General features: G+C 47.7%; 1 pseudogene; it reads right to left on the bottom strand.

Moving 5' to 3' along the window:
* LOC144953522 (CTD small phosphatase-like protein 2-A pseudogene) overlaps positions 1-22427 on the bottom strand; it is a 28848-nt pseudogene extending 6421 nt beyond the window's left edge.
* Positions 22428-22840: the final 413 nt, after the last annotated feature.

Here is a 22840-nt window from a genome sequence, read left to right as displayed (position 1 = left end):
GATGCCCTGGTGGTCCCCCTCTTTAAGAAGGGAGACCGCAGAGAATGTAACAACTACAGGGGCATCTAACTCCTCAGTGTGCCGGGAAAGATCTTGGCAAGGAATATTCAACAACGCCTTGCCAGGCACGCTGAGGAGAGGCTTGTGGAGCCCTAATGTGGTTTCAGGAAAGGGCGGCCCTGCACAGATGCCATATTTTTTGTCCGTCTGCTACAGCAGAGGTTTAGGGAATTCCAACAAGACCTACATCTCTGCTTTATTGACCTGGTCAAGGCCTATGATACCATCAGTAGGCCCTCGCTATGGGTTGTTCTTCGGGCTTTCGGAGTCCCTGACCTGCTGCTCACGATCAATAAGGACCTTCATGATGGTGAGCGGGCCCGGGTAAAACTATGTGGCCGGTATTTGGAACTATTCCCTGTTCACTTTGGGGTTCGACAGGGATGTACTCTGGCTTCCACATTATTTAACATCTATTTCGACCACGTAGTTCGTGAAGCCTTCAATAGCTGTACCGGAGGAATTTCCATCTGGTACAGATACAATGGGAGGCTGATCAATACCCGGATGTGGTAAAGGGATGGATCCTTATTGCTCAACTATGTTACGTATGCCGATGATCTGATCATTGCTTCTCACTCAGAGGAGGAGTTGGAAGCGCTGCTGCTGTACCTGGAGTTTGCCACTAAAGAGGTGGGAATTTAACATCAGCCCCATCAAAACGAACTACCTGCCTGGGTATTTTGTACCATCGGACACTCCACCCCCACAACTCCCAATTGGTGATAGGGCAGTTATGGAGAGAGTGCAGAGTTTCCCATACCTGGGCAGTGTACTCATGACCGGCACCGGTTTGACAGCAGAGGCCTCACTCCGAATCAGTCGAGCGGCATTATATTTTTCATTGGTTGCGTAATGCTGTGTGGAAGCTACCTGGTCTGTCGCTCCACACGAAGCCTCAGGTCTTCTCAGCCACGGTTATTCCCTCCCTTCTCTACGCTTGCGAAACGTGGACCCCCCCTAATGGAACATCTTTGCCAGTTAGAAACATTTAGGCTGGCCTGCCTACGATCTCTCCTGGGTTGTGTGAGGAGCTCACATATCCTTGAAAGATCTGGACAAAGTCCCATCGGTGAGCTCCTCCAGCAGGCAAGGCTGCGTTATCTGGGTCATGTAGCCCGCATGCACAGCCACCACATGCCTAAACAGCTTTTGTCTGGATGGATCGAGGGGGCTAAACGGGCGCGGCACGGTCAAGAGAAGAGATGGAGTGATGTGGTACAGGAGGATGTGGAGCTGATTGGACTTGCCGATGACTGGTACCAGCAGTGTCAAGATCAGCCTCTTTGGAGGAGGCTCGTGAAAGAGGGTACTGGACAGTTGGAGGCAGTCGCCCTCCAACAACAACAGAGGGGGGAGGACCGACGCTCACAAGAACAAGTGGAGCGCCGGGCGGCTAAAGTACAGCAAGTTGGCACAGTAGGTTGCACAGGTGGTGCATCAGCCAGTCATCTCAGTCAGTCGACCTGTGGCACCTGAGTCTTCCCCGTGACCTCCTACCAGCGGGCGTTCAACACTTCACGTGGCCTCAACGTGCACATAGCCTGGCACAAGCGTCGTGGTGACGTCACCACTAGTTAGTGGCGAATGGCGGTTATTGTTGTTGTTGCATGTGTGTGAGTGAGCGTGAGTGAGTTTGAGTAATTATGTGTGTGAGTTTTGTATGGGGAACAGTGTCACAGCGTCTTGTGCTGTGCCACGAACCTGGCAGAGACATAAGTTCGATACCCGCCCATGGCCAACACCATCAATGACGATTATCTGAACAAGTCCTGGGCCTCCACCAGGTCGACTCAGCCTCAAATGAGTACCTGCCCCAGTGTGTAGCAAACCACCGCCAATGGGGATACAAACGCGGCCGAGCGTTGTTCTGACCACCGACCCCCCTTGTGTGTCCTTCCAGTCTTCATCGGTGCTGCTACTCAAAAATAACAGCACTTGCCCCAACAGTCTGTTAAGTCTACACAGGGGATCTTTGTTTCGTACAATGCCTTGTGACCTGCAGGTGAAAGGCACTTTGGAATGCAATTTATTATCGTGAATGCAAGAGCCTAGTTTAGTAAAAAAGAAATTAGGACAAAGACATAGATCCCCCATATTGCCTGTAACAGACTGTTGGGGCAAGTGCTGTTAAGCGAGCACCATTGAAGTCCAGCACGGGACACGAGGGGGTGAGTGGCCAACACCACGCCCGGCCGCCTTTGTCTCCCTAGTGGCGATGTTTACAAACCGCACCAGATACTCATTTGAGACTGAGTCGACCTTGGGGAGGCCCAGGACCGGTTCAGATAATTGTCACTGGTATTAGCCATGAGCAGGAATCGGACCCGGGTCGATATGTTCGAAGCACAGTGAGCTATCCGCTACACCATCACTCCCTACTTTTCAGACCTCCCACCCACACACACGTGGAAGTGTTATGAACGAATGTGGTGAGTTTAGTTATTTTAGACTAGCCTGTGACGAAGGTTGTTCCATGAGTTTTCCATTCAGGTTTACCGCAGGGCTAGAGGTTAATGTTGACCGAATGTTATATCTGATGCAGATATCTGCTGCACTCACATATTTCAATAGCACTGCCTTAAAATGCGATAGCGTATATACTGCAGTAATATGCGCAGTCAAAATGTGTTGAGTCGCACGGGCAATACGTGTTCAGAAAGATCTTCGTTTAAATTATGTTAACACAAAAAAGCTTGCGATAAAAAGTTGAAAAGTGTGCAAAAAAAGCGTGGAGATATGCACTTTTGGATCTAAACTAAACTGCAAACTATTTTTTATATGTTACCAGTAAGGCTCCACTGATCTGTGTAGCTTTTTTCAGAAGCGACTTGGCTATCACATATGATAACAGCTCAACGAAGTGGCTTATCTTGTTGAAATGTTTTGCAGCCAAATACTCTAAAACATGTGACGTTGATTCTGAATGTGGAGAGAAAAACCGGAGGACCCGGAGAAAAATTCATACGACCACGGGGAGAGAGAGAGACGCACACTATAAATATACAGCAGGATCGTCAGGTTCGCGATTGAACCCACGACCTCCTGTAAACCGGGCGAGGTAGTTAACATCTATCCACCGGACGTAGCCAACCGTGCTAATCGGAGGTGCGGGGAAATAAAAACCAACTAAACTCAACAGCAACAACAAACAGCAGTTCTAAAGAAATACATTTTAAATATATTATCGCGGTGTAGTGCAGTGTCAAGCTATGACGCACGTGCCCTGTGGAGGCCTTGCGACTTCACGCTTTGTAGCCAGGTGCCACACCCAGATAAAAAATATATATACATTTTCCACATTCTCAGCGGGTGAAAAACATTGACCCCCACAGCCACCCACTGAAACCTCCTTCACCTCAGACGTCCCGCTCGCGTAAACCCGCCAGTGGTCTCTCGAGATGAACGTGCGCGAGGGTAGTGGTGGTCGTTGATGACGACGTTGTTGTTGTGAGGTACAGGCTTGATGTAGTCGACTCTCTGGGCAATCGTGGATTTGCCAACCGCGGTTTCATGTAGGCACGGTCTATTATCTGTATAGCAATGTATAATCTGTATACCAATTTATCATCTGTATACCAATTTATCATCTGTATAGCAATGTATCATATGTATACCAACTTATTATCTGCATACCAATTTATCATCTGTATACCAATTTATTATATGTATATTAATGTATCATCTGTTTCCCAATTTATCATCTGTATACTAATTTATCATCTGTATACCAATTTATTATCTGGGGCCTGAAAATGTGAGTATCCACGGCCAAGCACGGCGTTCAGGAAGTTACGTGACGTTTGCAACGCGTCATTGAATCACGGAATTACATAATTGTATTGCGTGACGTCATTCAAGACGTACTGTACCTGCTAACCAGTCCTTCCCCCATTATCTCATTGTTATCATCATCGTTAATTTTAACGGTTACCTAAAGTTAATGCAATGTTTATTCATGTTTTGTTATTTTCTCGTGTATAGTACCGTATTTTATTGGTGTTTAGGTACTAAACAGGCAGCTTAGTTAATCTATGTGTTTCCCCTAACCCCCTGTTTCCTGTAGGCCCCCATACTTTACAAACCGCGTTTTTGCCTACCGTGGAATTTTCCAGGAACCGATCCAATGCAGATGGAAAAGGATTTTCTGTAGTTGTTTATTTTCCAACTGCACTATATTGGGAGTCTCTCTCTCTCCTCGTGGTCGCGTGAATTTTTCTCCGATGCCTCAGGTTTTTTCCTCCACATTTAGAATCGACATCACGCCTTGAGGTAGATTCATACGAATACATTTCCACGTGATGATGATAATTTATTATCTGTAATTTGTGGCCAGGTCACTTCTGAAAGAGAAGCTAAAAGCTCAGTGGGCTTTACCTGTTAAGATTTAAAACAATTGTTTCTTTTATTTAAAATTTTTAAGTGATTTGTTTACCTATCATATACTTTCCACTCCGATTGTGTTTTTGTTTTGTTTTTTTGTAACGTTCTGATTACCCCGTGGCCCTACTGGACATCTGTGAAAAAGAGCTTTATCGCTGTTTGGTTTCCTCCTGCAAAATAACGATTATATAACCTATTAAACTAAACAATTTAATAATTAGCAGGTGAAGCCCACAGAGCTATTAGCTTTTTTTCAGAAGAGACCTGGCCACAAATTAGAGCAGCTCAGCTTAGTGGCTTATTGTGTGGAAATGCATAGCAGCCAAATAATCTAAACGTAGGATGTTGATGTGGAGGGAAAAACTGGAAGAACTGGAGGAAAAAAATCCACGCAACCATGGAGAGAGAGAGACACACACACACAAACTCTAAATATCAGGGTCAGGATCGACAAAGAGTTATAAGGCTCATCGGATTCCTCCGGTATGAATAAACATTTTGATTGCTGAAGGATATTGCTTCCAGCCTTCATCACGCTGGTCAGGGCGAGGGTGTAGAGGCTTTTTAATTTGTAGAGGATGTCGCTCGGCTGACATGTGGAGCTCCTCAGGGTTCATCGTTCAGGAGACCCCAACCTTTTTAACCCTGTCAGGGGGTCCGTTGAGGCACCACGCCAACTAAAATCATAGAAAACCAATCGTTAAGAGTCCCCAATTTAAGCGTGGCAAAATGGGAACAAAGTAGTGGAAATTAAATTTTGAAAAATGCACGGTGCTTGACGAATGTAGTCGTTTTTATTTTCAATCCAAACATGTCGAACTTTCCAGAAAACTCTGTAAAACCCTAAAGCGAAAACATGGATAGTCTATTGAAATGCAGTACTATTATGTAATCCTTGAATATTTATTTTTATTTACGTTATGTTTATTTCAACCAATTGTTATTTAGTGTTTTGATGATAATTTTAAAGTATTTTTAAGGTAATTTAATGTAATTCATTTAAAAAGATGGGGTTTCATAGGAAAACATCGGTATTCGCTATTCACGAGTGTGTGCGGAACGTGTCCCTAGTCGTGAATAACGAGGGAATGTCACAGTGCATCACTCGGGCTAACCGCTAAGGCTGGGGGTGCAGGGTACACAGTAGCCTCTTACATATGTAGTGACTAACTCGGAGACAATAAGACTTAGAGGCACTTCTTTATTTCCTGAGCACCCCACTTAATATTATGATCATTAGAACAGTTCAGTTGGTAGGCTGTCTGTCTAGTGTCGCCTCCGGGATGGTGAAGACGGAGACGACGACGAGAAGAATGGTGATGATGACCTTTAGCAGCACGACGAAGATCCCACTTCCAGCAATAGCCACGAGGTCCCCCACACGGGCCCCTCTTATACTGTCAGCGTGGCCTCGGTCTGCCCTAGATGCCCCCCTCTCGTGTCTCTCATGGCCTTCTGGAGTCAGTACTGCTGTGCACCGCAAATCCCCTTTTTCGCCAGCAGCCAGCGCTATGCCACTACAAATAGAAAAACCACAGTGGAAGTCATCAAAAGACAAAACTCTTCCATAAAATTATCCTGGGTACAGCCTGTTGTTCTCCTGTAACGTGGCAGTAGAAGTAGTAGTTGACGTTCCCTTGAAGAACACCACGCTATGGAAAAATCGCGTTATGATAAATAATATATAGTATGGGGGGTAAAGCAGTCCGCGATAACGTGTAAAATGCGTAACCCAAGCTGAACAATGACTGAGGTGCATGGTGGGTAGCATCCCATTGCTTTGTGTGATGATGATGCTGCTACTCTGAGCCAGCCATACGGCCACTTGTTCCTCTTGGTGCGACGTAGCTCCATTCACTCGATCGCGTTATATATCCAATTCGCATCTATCTTATTAGATATATCCAATATTTTGTTGTGTATCCAATATCGCGTTGTATATGCAATTTCTCGAATATGCAATATCGTGTTGTATATCTAATATCGCGCTGTAGATCCAATATCGCGGTGTATAGCCAATATCGCCTTTCATAGCCAATATCGTGTTGTATAGCCAATATCGCATTGTGTAGCCAATGTCGCGTTGTATAGCCAATATTGCATTGTATAGCCAATGTTGCGTTGAGCAAACATCATGCGCCATTATAATGGAATGCACCGAAGGCGAAACATCTCATCGTCCTCGCACGTCGAATATCTCTCGCTTGTCGGGCAAAGCGTGCATGCATCTGTATTCTCCCAGTGTTGGTTAGCATAGTGGTCATGAGCACAGCGCTAGTGACTGCGACTTTCCTCACGTGGCCCGCAGGCTGTGGAAATTGATGTCCGCTGGACGTCCGCTCCGTTGACTTTCCCTCCCTCCTCGTTTTATTCACATCCCACCTGAAGACGTAACTCACTTTAAGGTTTTTTTCCCATTTCTTGAATCCTTCTTGCTGGGGTTGGATCTGATTTTGTGTGAGCTTGCTTGCGTACGTGTGAGTGTGTGCAAGTGTGTGAGTGGGGAGCTCGTCTCAGCAGCAGCGTCTCCAACTCTTATTCTGAATGAGCAGCTATTACCAAATCATCGGCATACATAACGTGGTTGACCAATAGGGAGCCATCCCTTGATCGCACCCGGGCGTCGATCAGCCTCACATGATATCTGTACCAAATGGAAATTTCCCCAGTACAGCTATTGAAGGCTTCACGAACTACGCGATCAAAATAGATGTTAAATAATGTGGGAGCCAGAGGACATCCCTGTCGCACCCCAAGGTGTACAGGGAAGGCTCTGACTCCCGGCCACATAGTTTTACCCGGACCCGCTCACCATCATGAAGGTCCTTAATGATCGTGAGCAGAGGGTCAGGGACTCTGAAAGCACGAAGAACAACCCAGAGCCCAGGCCTACTGAAGGTATCATAGGCCTTGACCACTAAGAGGTGGGGCCCGACCATCAGCCCTACCAAAACTAAGCAGCTGCCTGGGTATTTTGTACCATCGGACACTCCACCCCCACAACTCCCAATCGGTGATGGGGCAGTTGTGGAGAGAGTGGAGAGTTTCCCATACCTGGGCAGTGTGCTTATGACCGGCTCCAGTTTAATAGCAGAGGTCTCACTCCGAATCAGTCGAGCGGCAATATCTTTTCATCGGTTGCGTAACGCTGTGTGGAAGCTACCTGGTCTGTCGCTCCGCACGAAGCTTCAGGTCTTCTCGGCCACGGTCATTCACTCCCTTCTCTACGCTTGCGAAACGTGGACCCCCTAATGGAGCATCTTCGCCGGTTGGAAACATTTAGGCTGGCCTGCTTACGATCCATCCTGGGTTGTGTGAGGAGCACACATATCCTTGAAAGATCTGGGCAAAGTCCCATCGGTGAGCTCCTCCGGCAGGCAAGGCTGCGTTGGCTCAGTCATGTAGCCCGCATGCCCAGCCACCGCATGCCTATATAGCTTTTGTTCGGCCCGATCGAGGTGGCTAAACGGGCGCGGCACGGGCTAGAGAAGAGATGGAGTGATGTGATACAGGAGGACGTGGAGCTGAGTGGACTTGCCGATGACTGATGCTAGCGGTGTCAAGATCGGCCTCTGTGGAGGAGGCTCGTGAAGGACGCTACTGGGCAGTTGGAGGCAGTCGCCCTCCAACAACAACGGAGGGCGGAGGAGCGACGCTCACAACAACGAGCGGAGCGCCGGGTGGCTAAAGCACAGCGAGTTGGTGCAGTAGGGGGCACAGGTGGTGCATCAGCCAGTCATCTCGGTCATCTCGGTCAGTCGACCCGTGGCAACTGGGTCTGCCCCGTGACCTCCTGCCAGCGGGCGTTCGACACTTCACGTGGCATCAAGGTGCACATGGCCTGGCACAAGCGTCGTGGTGACGTCACCGCCACTTAGTGGCGAATTGCGGTTGTTGTTGTTGAGTGGGGAGCAGTAGCGCAGTGGCTAGCGCTACGCTGCGCTACGAACACGGCAGAGACCCGAGTTCGATTCTTGCTCACGGCCAACACTTTTAGTGACGATTATCTGAACCGGTCCTGGGCCTCCCGCAGGTCGACTCAGCCTCAAATGTGTACACTGTACATCAGCTCCGTTGACTCCTTCCCCCACACCTCGGGTGACTGGAGGAAATAAATATGCGGTGGGTAAGTGAAAAGTGCGCGGTGGTAATAGCAGATGATGTTATAACTTACCCTGCCGGTGATGGTAATGAGTGGAGGGTGAGTGAGTGAGTGTGTTTTTAAATAAGTTAATGGTGGGGTGGATCAGTCAGTGCGTGAAGGAGTGAGTGAGTGAGTGACTGACTTAGGGTGTGGGTGGGTGGGTAGATTGGTCAATGGGTTCGTTGGTGGCTGAGTGAGTTGGTCGGTGAGTGAGTGAACGGGTGGGTGAGTAATTTGTGAGTGAATAGGTGAAGGTGTGGGGAGTGGTAGTGTAGCGGTTATCACGCTGCGCTACCGGAAACTCGGGTTTGATTCCCACTCACGGTCACCAACGCCGATGATAGCGATTATCTGTACTGGTCCTAGGTCTCCCGCAGGTCGACTCAGCCTCAAATGAGTCAAAATTGGCCGGCCGTGTTGCTGGCCACCAACCCCCTCGTGTGCCATAGTGCTGGCATTCATAGGTGCTGCTACTATTCGCTACGAACAGCACTACCCCAACAGTCTGTTGCTGGCTACACAGGGGGGGGTCTTTGTTTCTGTCCCAGGTTGTGAGATTCAGAGCCAGAAGACTGCTCCGCTCCGCTCGATTGCGGGCGAGACCGTGACCCTGCCGTGCCATGCCCGCTCTCCGCTCTGCATCTTCCAAATAATAATGTGGTTCAAGATCACGGCCCGATTTGACTCAAAGCAAATACTGAAGCGTGATCGGACGAAGAGAGTTGTCACCCAAGCGGCATACCGGGGCCGGGCCCGCCTGGCTTGGTCGCAACCTCACGATGCATCGCTCATCCTTACCGACGTCAGCCCCAGTGATAGCGGAGTTTACGAGTGCAGGCATTTTTGGACTCACGGATACGTGTACTGGAACAGCGTGGACACCGTGACGATGGAGGTCACCAAACGTGAGTTGCGTGAACATTTAATTCATACATGCAGAATTCTCAGTTACCCAGAGAGAACCCGTGGCATTTTCATTTCACTATTTTTATCTAACCAGGGCATGGCCCACTGAGCTACGTAGCTCTCTTTAAGAAGCAACCTGGCTATCACAAATGACAGCTCAAAGAAGTGGCTTATCACATGGGAATTCATAGTACCTACGATTATCTCTGTTACACTCTTATCGTTAGTTGTTTGTCTATTGTGTTTGATGTTGTAACTTTGCTGATCCAGTGCCGATACTGGACATCTGTGATGAAGAGCTTTGTAGCTCATAGGATTTCTCCCGCTGAAGTCTAAGTAGAGATTCTGATAGGCGCAGCCAAATGTAAATGCATGATGTTGATTCTAAACGCAGAGGGGAAGAAAAACGGAAAGAGTCTATTACAGACATCGATTATTCACACCAATACCGCCTCCGCTTCGCTTCTTCTGCTAAATTGCACATATCACTACCCTAATCCCTATCACTACCCCTACCCATCCTTAACCTCTCCCACCGCCATAACTATGCCACCACTTATAATAACAACCCCAACAGTTTATTATCTGCACCACTGTTAATTGTGTAGTTGTTGCAAAGCGCCTTGCACTAAGGCGCTATATTAATCTGTCTAACATCACATAGATCCAATTGGATATTTTTCATCTCGCATGTAGAAAAATGCACACATGCGCGTGCACTCATCGACCCATCTGCGTTTGAAGTGCATTCTCAAGGGCGGTGAGCCGATCATATCAGTGCGGACCACAGACGAGTGCACAACTCCCATCGCAATTTAAAAAAGACGCGTCACCTCATTTGGCTGCATTCCAGCATGGACAGCGCACCACTTGTCACCGCGTAGCATGAATGATGCACTGCTGCGTGGAGTATCAGCCCAGGGTAGATGAAGAGGGCTGCGTCGGTAACCTCGAAAGTAGTTTGGTGTCGTCATCTTCGGAGATTTGCCTCACGTAATGATTTCGTTTCACAGGCAAGACCACTTCAGCCACAACCACAACAGCCACCACAACAAAGACAACTACAGTGACGACAGATGGCCGTGCAAGCGGTAGGTGGGAGCTGGTGTATATATATATACGTATCCTTGGGAGCTGGTCTATTTGTATGGATGATTATCCAATTAATCGCAGTCCATACGTATTTCAATCTCTTGAATTAACGGAGTATTGGAGATTTGCTTCTGACAGCGGTGGATGGTGAGCACTTCTGTGACACATCGAGCCACTGGGAGCTGCGGATAAACAGACTATCTTTAATATTTGTTGGAATTTAAAAATATATATTTCCGCTTTTTCTTGAGAAAAAACTTTGCTGTGTTACCGTTGTGTGTCCCATAGAAGGGGTATTTTTGCATTTCTTTAAAATTGGATATTAAGTTTTGTGAGAGTGTACAGTATTCCCTCCTTATGTGGAACATTTGCATCATCCATGTCTGCGAAAAAAATAATCGCAACCTCACAATCAGCAAATGTAATGAGAATTAATTTATCTACTAGTTCAATGGGTGCCACGGTGGCTAGGCGATGTTAACTACCTCGCCTGGTATGCAGGAGGGCGTGGGTTCAACCCCGACCCGAGCGTCACAGTGGCGGCGAGATGTTAACGTGCCCATGTTTACGTGATGCCCTTATTAATACACAGCCAGTGTTAACGCGGTGCCCCTGTTAACCGCATGCTGTTTGTCTCGCGGTGATAACGTGCACAACACAATGAAATAAGAGGCAGGTATTAAAGCGACTCCGTATGTATGTATGTATGCATGTTGAACTTCTTTTTGCACTACCGTACGTAGCCAATCATGCTCATTGGAGGTGCGGGGGAAGGACAACAAACAAAACAACAACAACAACAAGCAGTTGTAAATAAATTAGTTATCAATTTAGTATAGTAGTGTAGTGTATAGTAATGTATAGTAGTGTAGTGTATAGTTCACACCGAAGGATAGTAACCTCATAGTGGTGGCTTTGTGTGTTACAATAACCTTCAGAGCTATGTCGCCTGGAGTCTTATACTCTTGGTACAGTCTTCCTTAGTGAACAGGTCAAGGGAGAGTTTCCAGAAAAATAAAGGTCCCCTTCTGAGCTGCGTTGTCCCCAGAGGTGCGATGTGCAGGTCCAGGTTATATGGATATTCCCTGGCTTTGGTCAACCACTGCCCCACTGCCTTGTGGGTAAGTCACCCCGAGACACGCGGTTCTCCGATAGACTGGAGCGTCGGCAAACTCCTGCAGCCGTGGGGAGGTGCTGGTAATCTTGAAATTTCTTCTTTGCACTGGAGTTCATTCTCCCAGAGCGAAGAAGTGATGTTTGGATAAGCGCATCCCCCATGTTACTCTATGTAATTTCAGCACAAAGGTATCCGTTACTGCGCTTTATAAATTTTGATTTAAAGCTTTCGTGACTGCAGGGATTACTTTTCTTGGTTGTTTCGGTAAAGTCACGTAGAAGGGAAGTAATACAATAATAATCTATACCATAGAGCCCAATGCATTTCCGACCAGGAACACATTGCCAGTGAACTCAAACACGTACGCCAAGCTCTTAAGGCTAATGGTTACTCCGACTACACAATCCGCAAAGCCATCACTCCAACCATCAAGAAGGATCCTGTTGAGGAGCCTCTCAAGACCATCACCTTACCCTACATTGCTGGGGTCACAAAAAATATCTCCAAAATCCTGATTAAACACAAGATCCAGGTCCGATTCAACACAGTACATAAAATCCGTGATCTGGTCCCGTCTGTAAAAGATGTGGTTCCAGACATACAGTACCCTGGCGTCTACAAACTAAGTTGCCTCTGTGGTAGCAGTTACATTGGAGAAACCAAACGACATGTCCCGGACCGCATCCGTGAACATAAAGCAGACTTGAAACACGGTAGGACAAACACCTCAGCCGTGGCAGATCACTGTTACAATTCAGTGGGTTCACATGATATTGACTTCTCCAAGACAGAGGTTCTCTGCAAGCCATCTGGCTACCATGAGAGATTCGTTCATGAGGCGATCCACATATACAAACACAGAGACAATTTCAACCGAGAAGATGGATTCCAGCTTAGCAATCATTGGAAGGACGTAATAAACCATTTCGGATCTTAACTGATTGTGTCCACGTTTACGGTGACTTTCAGACCGCGTTCCACTCACTGACATTGACTATATATCTTGTATTCTCCGCAGGGAATGGATTCTTTGCTCCGCTGCAAGCTTCCTACCACCACTCTCCCATTGACATATTTCGTTGGTTCCTCTTAGTACCGTTCACGCGACGGTCAATGGTATAGTGTATAGCATATTGTATAATAATAAATAGTATTAAAGTGTAATGTTTAATACAATGTATAAGGTATCGTTATTGTATAGTGAATATACAGCAGTGTGGTATACAGTTGGGTGGGTAGAATAATACATAGTGTAATATTACACTATGTATTATTCTAAGACATAGGGTAGTGTATATTAATACAGTATACAATTTAATGTTGGGTTTGTCTATGGCAGCATATAGTACGGGATAGACCCGTGTGATGTAAGGAAAAAGTTTTAAAAGTTTAGCTGGAAGCATATTATTATATTTTTTGCGACCTAGAATTGTAATATATTACTTATGGTTAGTAGCTCAGCTTATTGAGAGTATATTTAGCATACTGATGATACTATGTAGTTCATACTTTAGCTTTTTACGTGGTTGTTTAGTTACTGCAGCTACATACTATTAACATCCCTTCCTTTTATTAATGCTACCCCTACCCCCTCCCTTTGATGCTGCTAATCCTGCATAATGCATGGGCATAATATGACTTTGAAAACCCCCCGCCCACCTCCTACGCATTTCACAAGTAGCACTAGTCGCATTCCTGCATTTCCCATAAATATGCTAAATTCCTCTTGATATGCAGATTATTTTGTCAAGGCGCATTTTCCCCCCCCTTCCAACCCAGCTTAAATAGACGCTCCAAGCGTGGTGGTGTTTCATTTAGACGCTATCGCCTCGACAGACCTGGTCTTCACCTGAGGACGGCTGCTTGTGTTGTGGCTGAAACGTCGTGAGAATTTTTTTATTATGTTTTATTTTTATTATTTATTACTTCCCTTCTACGTGACTTTACCGAAAGAACCAAGAAGATGCTCTTTATAAGTTCCATCTACGATTTCCTGCACCATGAAAGTCTACTGGCGATGGAGTGCGTGGTGACGGGGGCAGGACTGAATGATCCGGAAGCTCCTAACCAGGCCCCTGCCCAATAACGACACAGGGAGCTATTGGTTGTCAGCAGCTCAGATTTGAGTGGCAGCTGCTCTCGGAAGACCCCTATATGTCTCAGCAGCCCTATTTAGGAGCCACACTGCTTAGCCCAGATGTGGAAAGTCCTAGAAATGGTGGCCTAAATATTGCCCACTCTTACTCTCCTGGATAGGTCGCTGCAGCTAGCAAGACATTCCATTAAGTGGTAGAAAACCAAACAAGAAATATGTCCCTTTACGACTTGCAACATGGAACATAAGGACCGACAGGCCTGAACGAAGGACTGCAGCAGAGCTGAAGTGACATAACATCGACATCACTGCTCTGAGTGAGACCAGACTCCTGGTGAAGGGTCGCTCACGGAGGAAGGAGAGGGCTACACAATCTTCTGGAAAGGATCCCCGCCAGAAGGGAAACATCTGCATGTGTGGGCATTGCCACGAAGAACTGCCTCCTGCCAAATCTCACAGAAACACCAACTGGCAGAAGCTAAAGGCATACATTACTCCGCATTCCCCTCATTGGAAAGCAGCATGCCACTCTCTTCAGTGCTTATGCACCGATTTTACCATCATAAGATGAAGCAAATAACCGCTTTTACCAGATGCTGGATGAGGCCATCCGCATAGTCCCCAAACATGATAAAATCCTGTTATTGGGTGACTTCAACGCAAGAGTGGGGAGAGATTGTTAGATATGGATTGAAGTGATGGGACATCATGACGTCGGTTATGCTGGTGTAATGCGGGCGTAAACGGCTTCGCGGATATGACGTCATGGGGGGGAGGAGTTAGGTCACGTGTGAGAGAGGAGTGAGGTCTTAAGGGAGAGATGCCGGAAGAGACAGGAGGGTGTGGGAGACAGAGTTAGAGTGAGGCCACGCATGGAGGAGTTCGAGGAGTGGCGAGATCGCCACACACACGGGGGAGTAAGACTTGGCACCGTCGGCCAGCGGTGACCAAGCACGGAGGAACGACGGGCAGCGGTGGAGCTGCAGTGAGGGCAGCGGTGGAGCTGCAGTGAGGGCAGCCGGAGGACTGCACAGGGGATCTGCAGCGGAGCTGCAGAGGTGTGGAGGCTACGGGAGCGAGAGCAGCTATGGAGCTGCCAAGGGGAGAGCTCTGAGCGAGGGCCGTGTGGGAAAAGTGTAAGAACTCGAATAAAGGACAACGGAGACAGACCCAGGATCGAGTCCTTTATTACACTAATATAAATGGATTGAGACTGTTAAGCCTTCATGCTGAAAAATAATTCACCATCACCAATACCATGTTCCAAATGAAAAATAATTACAAAACTTCCTGAATGCACCCACGGTCGAAGCACTGGCACCTCATAGATGATATGATTGTCAGGCGCTCTGATGTCAGGGACGTCCTCATTACACGAGCCATAATAGGAGCAGAGTACTGCATGGCTCATCGGATGATCTTAGCCAAGCTCAGAATGAAGGGTCGTATAGCCGTCTACCTCAATAAGTCCACCAGAAATTTGCTGCATTGTGCTCGACTTCAGGAAGCAGAGGCACGAAACAGCATATGCTGCTCTCTAGCAAAACAAAACTAGGGAGCATTGAGACTCTCCTGAGTGCAGAGGGTTTGATTGCCGACAAATGGTCCTCCTTAAGTTCATCACTGCGTCAGCAGCTCACTCCATCGGCTACAGCATCAATAAACACCAGGACTGGGTCGACGAAAATTTCACATTTATCTCCACCCTATTTGACAGCGTGCACAGAGTGCATGAAGCCCCAATTAACAACCCCACTTCTGAGGTCACTCAAAAAAGCAATAGCAGGAGCAGAAGAGGAAGGCTCAAAGTGCTCTACAACACCTGCAAAATGAGTGGTGTATCTCCAAAGCACAGGAAATCCAATCTTATGGGGATAAATATGACATGCACAACTTTTATGATGCCTTGAAGACCACCCATAGCCCAACAAGTGTATCTCTTTGTCCCCTCAGAAGTGCAGATGGGTCCTCTCTCATAAAGGACAAAACTAAGATAGCCAAGAGGGTGGTTGAACACTTTGGAGTCCTCTTAAGCCAGCCAAACCCAGTTGACTACTCAGTCCTGGAGGAGCTCCCAACACTGCCCACCATCTAGACTCTAGAGCCTTGATCTCCGACCGACCTATTCTGAGGTTTGTGCCGCCATCACGTCACTTATGAAAAAACAAGACCCCTGGACCTGATTCCCTCCCTGCTGAGATCCTGAAACAGTTCACCTATTCATCTCTGAGATATTGAGGTAAGAAGGCATCTCCCATCAATGGCAGGATGCAAACATTGTCGCCATATACAAAAATAAGGGGGACATCCATCTGCGGCAACAGCAAGGGCATATCCCTCCTTGCAATTGCTGGCAAAGTCCTGATGAACGACATACTCCGCAGATTCATTGACACCATCACTGAAGAGTCCCAGTGCAGTTTCAGAAATAACAAAATCACGGTGGGCATGATCTTCACTTCACACCAACTGCAGGAAAAGTCATGTGAACCGAAGCAAGAACTGTTCATGGCTTTTTGTTGACCTCTCTAAAGTCTTCGACACAGCACACAGTGAACTGCTATGGAAGGTCCTTCTGGCACTGGTGTGAGGCAAGGTTGTTTGCTTGTGCCGGTCTAATTCAATGTCTTCCTCCTATATGTCACAACAGTTCTGCACAAGAACATGTAAACGGAGATTGGGGTGACCCTGGACTTCAGGCTAAATGGGAACCTCTTCAACATCAAGAGGCTCCAAGCAGCCACAAAGCTTAAATATGAACTTGTACTTGAGCTCCAGTATGCGGTTGATTGCATTCTTGTGGCACATACCCTAGAAGCTCTGCAAGCCACCCTCATGGCAGCTGTGAGAGCATACAGCAGAATGGGGCTATCTGTTGATATCACCAAAACAGAGGTCATATGTCAATGATTATCTGAGCCTCCACTTGAACCATCAGCATTCTCCATCTCAGACTTCCCAATTGCCATCGTTCCACACTTTAAATTACCTCAGAAGCATCCTCTCAGAAGACTCCAACATCGACCAGGACATGCAGCACCAGATCAAGCAGGCCTCATCCTCATTTGGACGACTCAGGAGGAGGGTATTCAACAACTGTTACCTCCACCTACACACCAAAGTTGAAGTATACCAGGAAATGTGTGTTTCTACACTCCTCAATGGATGTGAAACGTGGACAGTTTACAGCCGACAGCTAAAACAACGTGAGTCCTTTCATAAAAAATGCCTCCAACGCATTTTGAAAGTGACCTGGCAGGACCGTTTTCCACATTCTATGATTCTACAGAAAACCAGCTGTAGGAGCAATGAGGTGAGCATTACACATCACCAGCTCAGATGGCTCGGCCATGCAATCCGAATGCCGGAGGACTGCTTGCCGCGAAATATGCGGTACGGACAGCTAAAACTGGGCCGTCGCTCTGCAGATGGGGCAAAAAAACGGCTTGAGGATCAATTGAAACCTCACCAAAAAGGTGTGGGATAGACCCTGCCTTCATTGAAGCTGTTGCTGCTGACCGTTCCACCTGGCGCAGTCACTGCCGTCAACGAGTGCAGTTAGCTGAGGAAAAAAGGGCCGAACGTCGCCTGATCAAGCGGCAAAGGAGACATGTGACCATGGCTGCATCAACCTCAACGGGACAGGCATATGTGTGCTCTGTCTGTGGCAGACTGTGTGCATCCCGCATCGAAATATACAACCATCAGATAACCGACAAGAAGTAATGGAATTCATCGTAGGATGCGATAGACTACCTTAAGCAAGCACTCAAGTGTATAGTCGTGTATAGTGTAGTGTGTAGTGTATAGTGTCAGAACCGGCAGTCTGCTTGCCACCCACAGTCACTGTCGTTTACACCACCTCACCGGCATCCTGGGAAAGACAGAGAGGAGGAAGGAGGGGTGATGGTTTTGAAAATGTCCATGTAGTTGTGTAGTATATAGTAGTGTAGTGTAAAGCAGTGTATAGTGTAGTGTGTAGCGTAGTGTATAGTGTAGTATTTATTGTGTACTAGCGGTTAGTACCCGGCGTTGCCCGGGCGAAAAAGGCAGACACATGTAGTTACACACGCAAATCCATTGATACACACACATAGAGTTACACGCACAAATGGACTCACACATACATACATAGACTGAACAACAACAACCGCCATTCGCCACTAAGTGGTGGTGACGTCACAACAACGCTTGTGCCAGGATATGTACACCTTGAGGCGACGTGAAGTGTCGAATGCCCGCTGGCAAGAGGTCACGGGGCAAACCCAGATGGCACAGGTCGACTGACTGAGACGACTGGCTGATGCACCACCTGTGGGCCCTACTGTGGAAACTTTCTGTGCTTTAGCCACCCGGCGCTCCGCTCGTTGTTGTGAGTGTCGCTCCTCCGCCCTCCGTTGTTGTTGGAGGGCGACTGCCTCCAACTGCCCAGTAGCATCCTTCACGAGCCTCCTCCATAGAGGCCGATCTTGACACCGCTGGTACCAGTCATCGGCAAGTCCACTCAGCTCCACGTCCTCCTGTACCACATCACTCCATCTCTTCTCTAGCCCGTGCCGCGCCCGTTTAGCCCCCTCGATCCGGCCGAACAAAAGCTGTTTAGGCATGCGGTGGCTGGGCATGCGGGCTACATGACTCAGGCAACGCAGCCTTGCCTGCCGGAGGTCACCGATGGGACTTTGTCCACATCTTTCAAGGATTTGTGAGCTCCTCACACAATCCAGCCTGGTTGAACCCAGGATGGATCGTAGGCAGGCCAGCCTAAATGTTTCCAACCGGCGAAGATGCTCCATTAGGGGGGTCCACGTTTCGCAAGCGTAGAGAAGGAAGGGAATGACTGTGGCCGAGAAGACCTGAAGCTTCATACGGAGTGATAGACCAGGTAGCTTCCACACAGCGTTACGCAGCCAATGAAAAGATATTGCCGCTCGACTGATTCGGAGTGAGACCTCTGCTGTTAAACTGGAGCCAATCATTAGCACACTGTCCAGGGAAACTCTCCACTCTCTCCACTACTGCCCCATCACCGATTGGGAGTTGTGGGGGTGGAGTATCCGATGGTACAAAATACCCAGGCAGGTGCTTAGTTTTGGTGGGACTGATGGTAAGGCCCCACCTCTTAGTGGCATGCTCCAGTCTCAGCAGCAGCGTCTCCAACTCCTCTTCTGAATGATCAGCTATTACTAAATCATCGGCATACATAACGTGGTTGACCAATAGGGATCCATCCCTTGATCGCACCCGGCGCGCGATCAGCCTCCCATTATATCTGTACCAATGGAAATTTCCCCGGTACAGCTATTGAAGGCTTCACGAACTACGTGGTCAAAATAGATGTTAAATAATGTGGGAGCCAGAGGACATCCCTGTCGCACCCCAAGGTGTACAGGGAAAGGCTCTGACCCCCGGCCACGTAGTTTTACCCGGGCCCGCTCACCATCATGAAGGTCCTTAATGATCGTGAGCAGAGGGTCAGGGACTCCGAAAGCACGAAGAACAACCCACAGCCCAGGCCTACAGATGGTATCATAGGCCTTGACCAAGTCAATAAAGCAGAGATGTATGTCTTGTTGGAATTCCCTAAACCTCTGCTGTAGCAGACGGACAGAAAATATGGCATCCGTGCAGGACCGCCCTTTCCTGAAACCGCATTGGGGCTCCGCAAGCCTCTCCTCAGCGTGCCTAGCAAGGCGATGTTGAATAATCCTTGCCAGGACCTTTCCCGGCACACTGAGAAGTGAGATGCCCCTGTAGTTGTTACAGTCTGTGCGGTCCTCCTTCTTAAAGAGGGGGACCACCAGGGCATCATTCCAATCCTGCGGAACCCATCCAGTGGTCCAGACTGTTGTTATGATGTCATGTAGGGCAGTCTGTGCACAAACGCCACCCTACCTGAGCATTTTTCTTGGGAGATCATCTCTGCCCGGTGCCTTTCCTAGTCTCAGACTCCGGATCGCCTTCAGTACTTCCTCAACAGATGGCACCTCAGCCAGCCACTCACTGGGGGTGACCTCTTCCAATATTTGAGGCACCGCAGCCTCAGCAGGGTTATGGATTAACAGGCACATAGACTCACACCCACGCATTGACTTACACACACACATCGAGTGACACACACACATGTATGGACTTACACACACATGTGGACTAACACACACACAGCGACTGATACGCACACAAATGGACTGACACACACACACTTGTACGTACACACACACATGGGGCGTTGTCCGTTTGAAAAAGACAGACACACACATGGACTTACACACCGACATGGACCCACACACGTAGAAACCCATCGACTTACATGCACACAAACACATATGGACTCACACACACAGACATTGACTTTAGGGATACACATGTAGTTTCTGCACACGAACATTATAATTGTAATATTAGGCAACTTATTAGTTTCATAATAGTAAACGAAGCAGAGTTGTTATGTGCACACAAACATTATCATTGTAATATTTGTAAACTTATTTGTTTAATAATAGTAAACAATAAACCTCAGTTCTTAGCGAAAGATGCAATAAAATTGTACTTTACATTGGAGTGGTGACGCGTCGTCCCGTGCAGAGCCCGCGGCCTCGCCTAGATTGCCAAGCCGGAGGAGGTGAGACATTGCTAGGCTACAGGCTGGGCCGCTACCCCCCCCCCATCATCCCCCCGCCCGAGGCAAAATAATACTATGTCGGCGCTTTAAGAATATTAAGTTAATATCTAAGAACTTTATAGCAGTAACTGCACGCATTGGGGTGGTGGGGGGGGACATCACACTGTGAAGAGAAATCGGGAGCGTGATGTGTATATTTATACCATGTTAAATGCGTGAAATAACATTTTCTCGTGAGCTGGAGCGAATGCGCAGTACTTGGTAGGGTCTGGCCCCTCCCCACGCAATTTGCGTCACTTGGTACGGTCGACGGCGCGCAATAAGTAAATAATTAATAATAGAAACGGCACAAATTTGTTAATTAAAGTACTTTAACGTTTACGGATGGGAAAACGGAATAGTCTATTCCCACCGCGGGGCTTAGGGCGTGCCGCCCGACAAATTATTTTCTACGTTAAGGCCACCGTCCGAGAGCCAAATCCCTCGCAAGCGCGAGCGCGTGGAGACTTTTATATATAAGATTGGAGTGTTTTGTGTATATGTTGAACTTCATTGGCACCACCGTACATAGCCAACCATGCTAATCGGTAGTGCTGGGAAATGGCAACAATCTAAACACAACAACAAGCACTTGTAAATAATTTATTTTGCAATTGAGTATAAGAGTGTAGTGTTTAGTAGTGTAGTGTATCGTGTCCTGTGTAGTGTGTAGTGTACGATATAGTAGTGTATTGTAGTGTGTGCTGTATAGTGTAGTCTATAGCATTGTATAGTGTTATGTATAGTGGTGTAATGCGGCCATTTAATTTTGCGTGTTCTTGTTGTCGTTCGTAGGCAAGACCACGGGAGATACAGTGTCACCCACGGCGACCGAGGACGACGGTCCTACAGTGGGTGCGTGAAATTGTCGGATGTATGGGGGCACATCGTGAAACGGAAGTTTTATCATCATCAGCATCATCCTCCCACTTTTGCAAGGCCTGCAACAAGTCGTCGTAGTGACGCGTGAGTGGCAGGAGATGCCTTCCCGGAAAAACGCGTTCAGAGAAAGCTATTTCCCCACGAGTAACAATGGGGATCCCATTGGGCAGCTGGTAGGAAAAACGCCTGTGGAGCATTGGCAATGATGATGGTCTTGGAGAGGTCACTCCAAAGGATGTTGAGGTCATTGGTGTAGTTTCCTGGTACGCACACGCCATGCTCTCTGAATAGCCGGGGCCTCACTGGTTTCTTTGCTGGATACAAAATATTGAGCTGTCAACATACACTTTTTATTTATGCAGTGAAGAGAATGATCTCAAATTTTTTAGACATCCTCTCCAAATACTCCCAACATCATTATGGACGCAGGCGAATGTACACCGGGTAGTTGACATCCTGAAAGAGAACAGAGAATGTGAGTGCTGCTTCCTCCAGATGAATGAGGCTGCAGTGCACCAGGGTTTCACCTAGGCCGAGCAAGTACTCTGGGGTGCTGCGCGTCTTGAATGGAAGCGCCGACTTGCAAACCAGCTGTTCCTCAGATAGCAGAGGCAAGTTTTTGATGAAGGCGTATGGGTCGAACACCTCCCAGTCTTCGCCGTAGCACGTCTCGGCAGGCATGGCGGCAGGGACCAGGTATGAGCTCTCGGGCGGCAGCATGGCCGGCTCCTCCTTCTCTGTCTTGCCGTCATCGTGTGTGAACAATTGGGAAACTGCTGATGAACGGTCCCCAACAGGTGTGTTCTTGGTTGGGACTCAGCATCTGTGGACTCCTTCCCATTTGGTTTGATTTAATTTCATCCACCAATATCTTCGTTGTGCTGGGTTTTTCTCCTCGTGACAATTGACCTGGTGGCAGAAGTTATCGAATCCTCTTGAGCATTTTTTTCCCTCTGCCCTCCCTCTTCCATTACATCTTCACTTCCACCTGAACAGGACTTGCCCTCACGGCTTTCCTTGTCGGGCAGACCTGGTCACGTTGCCATGTAACTGCCCGGTGGTCCGAGTGAGACCCCCGGTTGAGACCCATTGTGGCCTTAACCCCGTGTGTATTTTCCGAAATGCAGATGTCTCTCTCTCTGAATCCACCGAACGTGTCTGATGTGGTTGTGAGGGGAATGGGGCGGGGGTGGGGTGGGTGTTTGTTGAGGTCAGAGTAAACATAGAAAAATGAGCTGCACAGAAAAACGTGAGGTCTGATTCATACAGAACACCCGTGGAATGGAACGGCCGTCGTGCCAACACATGAGCCTGACCGTGTATTGAACAGGATGCAAACATAATCTTAACTCGTGTTGACATACTTGAGTACAGAGGTCTCCACTCAATGTTTTTACCAAAGTAATTTAAAGTCACAATAGGTTATTGCGTGCAAGAACAGTGAGATCAACTAGTTTTCTGTTACTATAGCCTTCGCTCTGTACGTTTTAATCGAAATTCATC

The sequence above is a fragment of the Lampetra fluviatilis genome, chromosome 77, assembly GCF_964198595.1.
Source record: "Lampetra fluviatilis chromosome 77, kcLamFluv1.1, whole genome shotgun sequence".
NCBI classification, from domain to species: Eukaryota; Metazoa; Chordata; class Hyperoartia; order Petromyzontiformes; family Petromyzontidae; genus Lampetra; species Lampetra fluviatilis.
The sequence above is the reverse complement of the archived record's forward strand: the minus strand, read 5'-3'. Positions and strand labels throughout refer to the sequence as shown.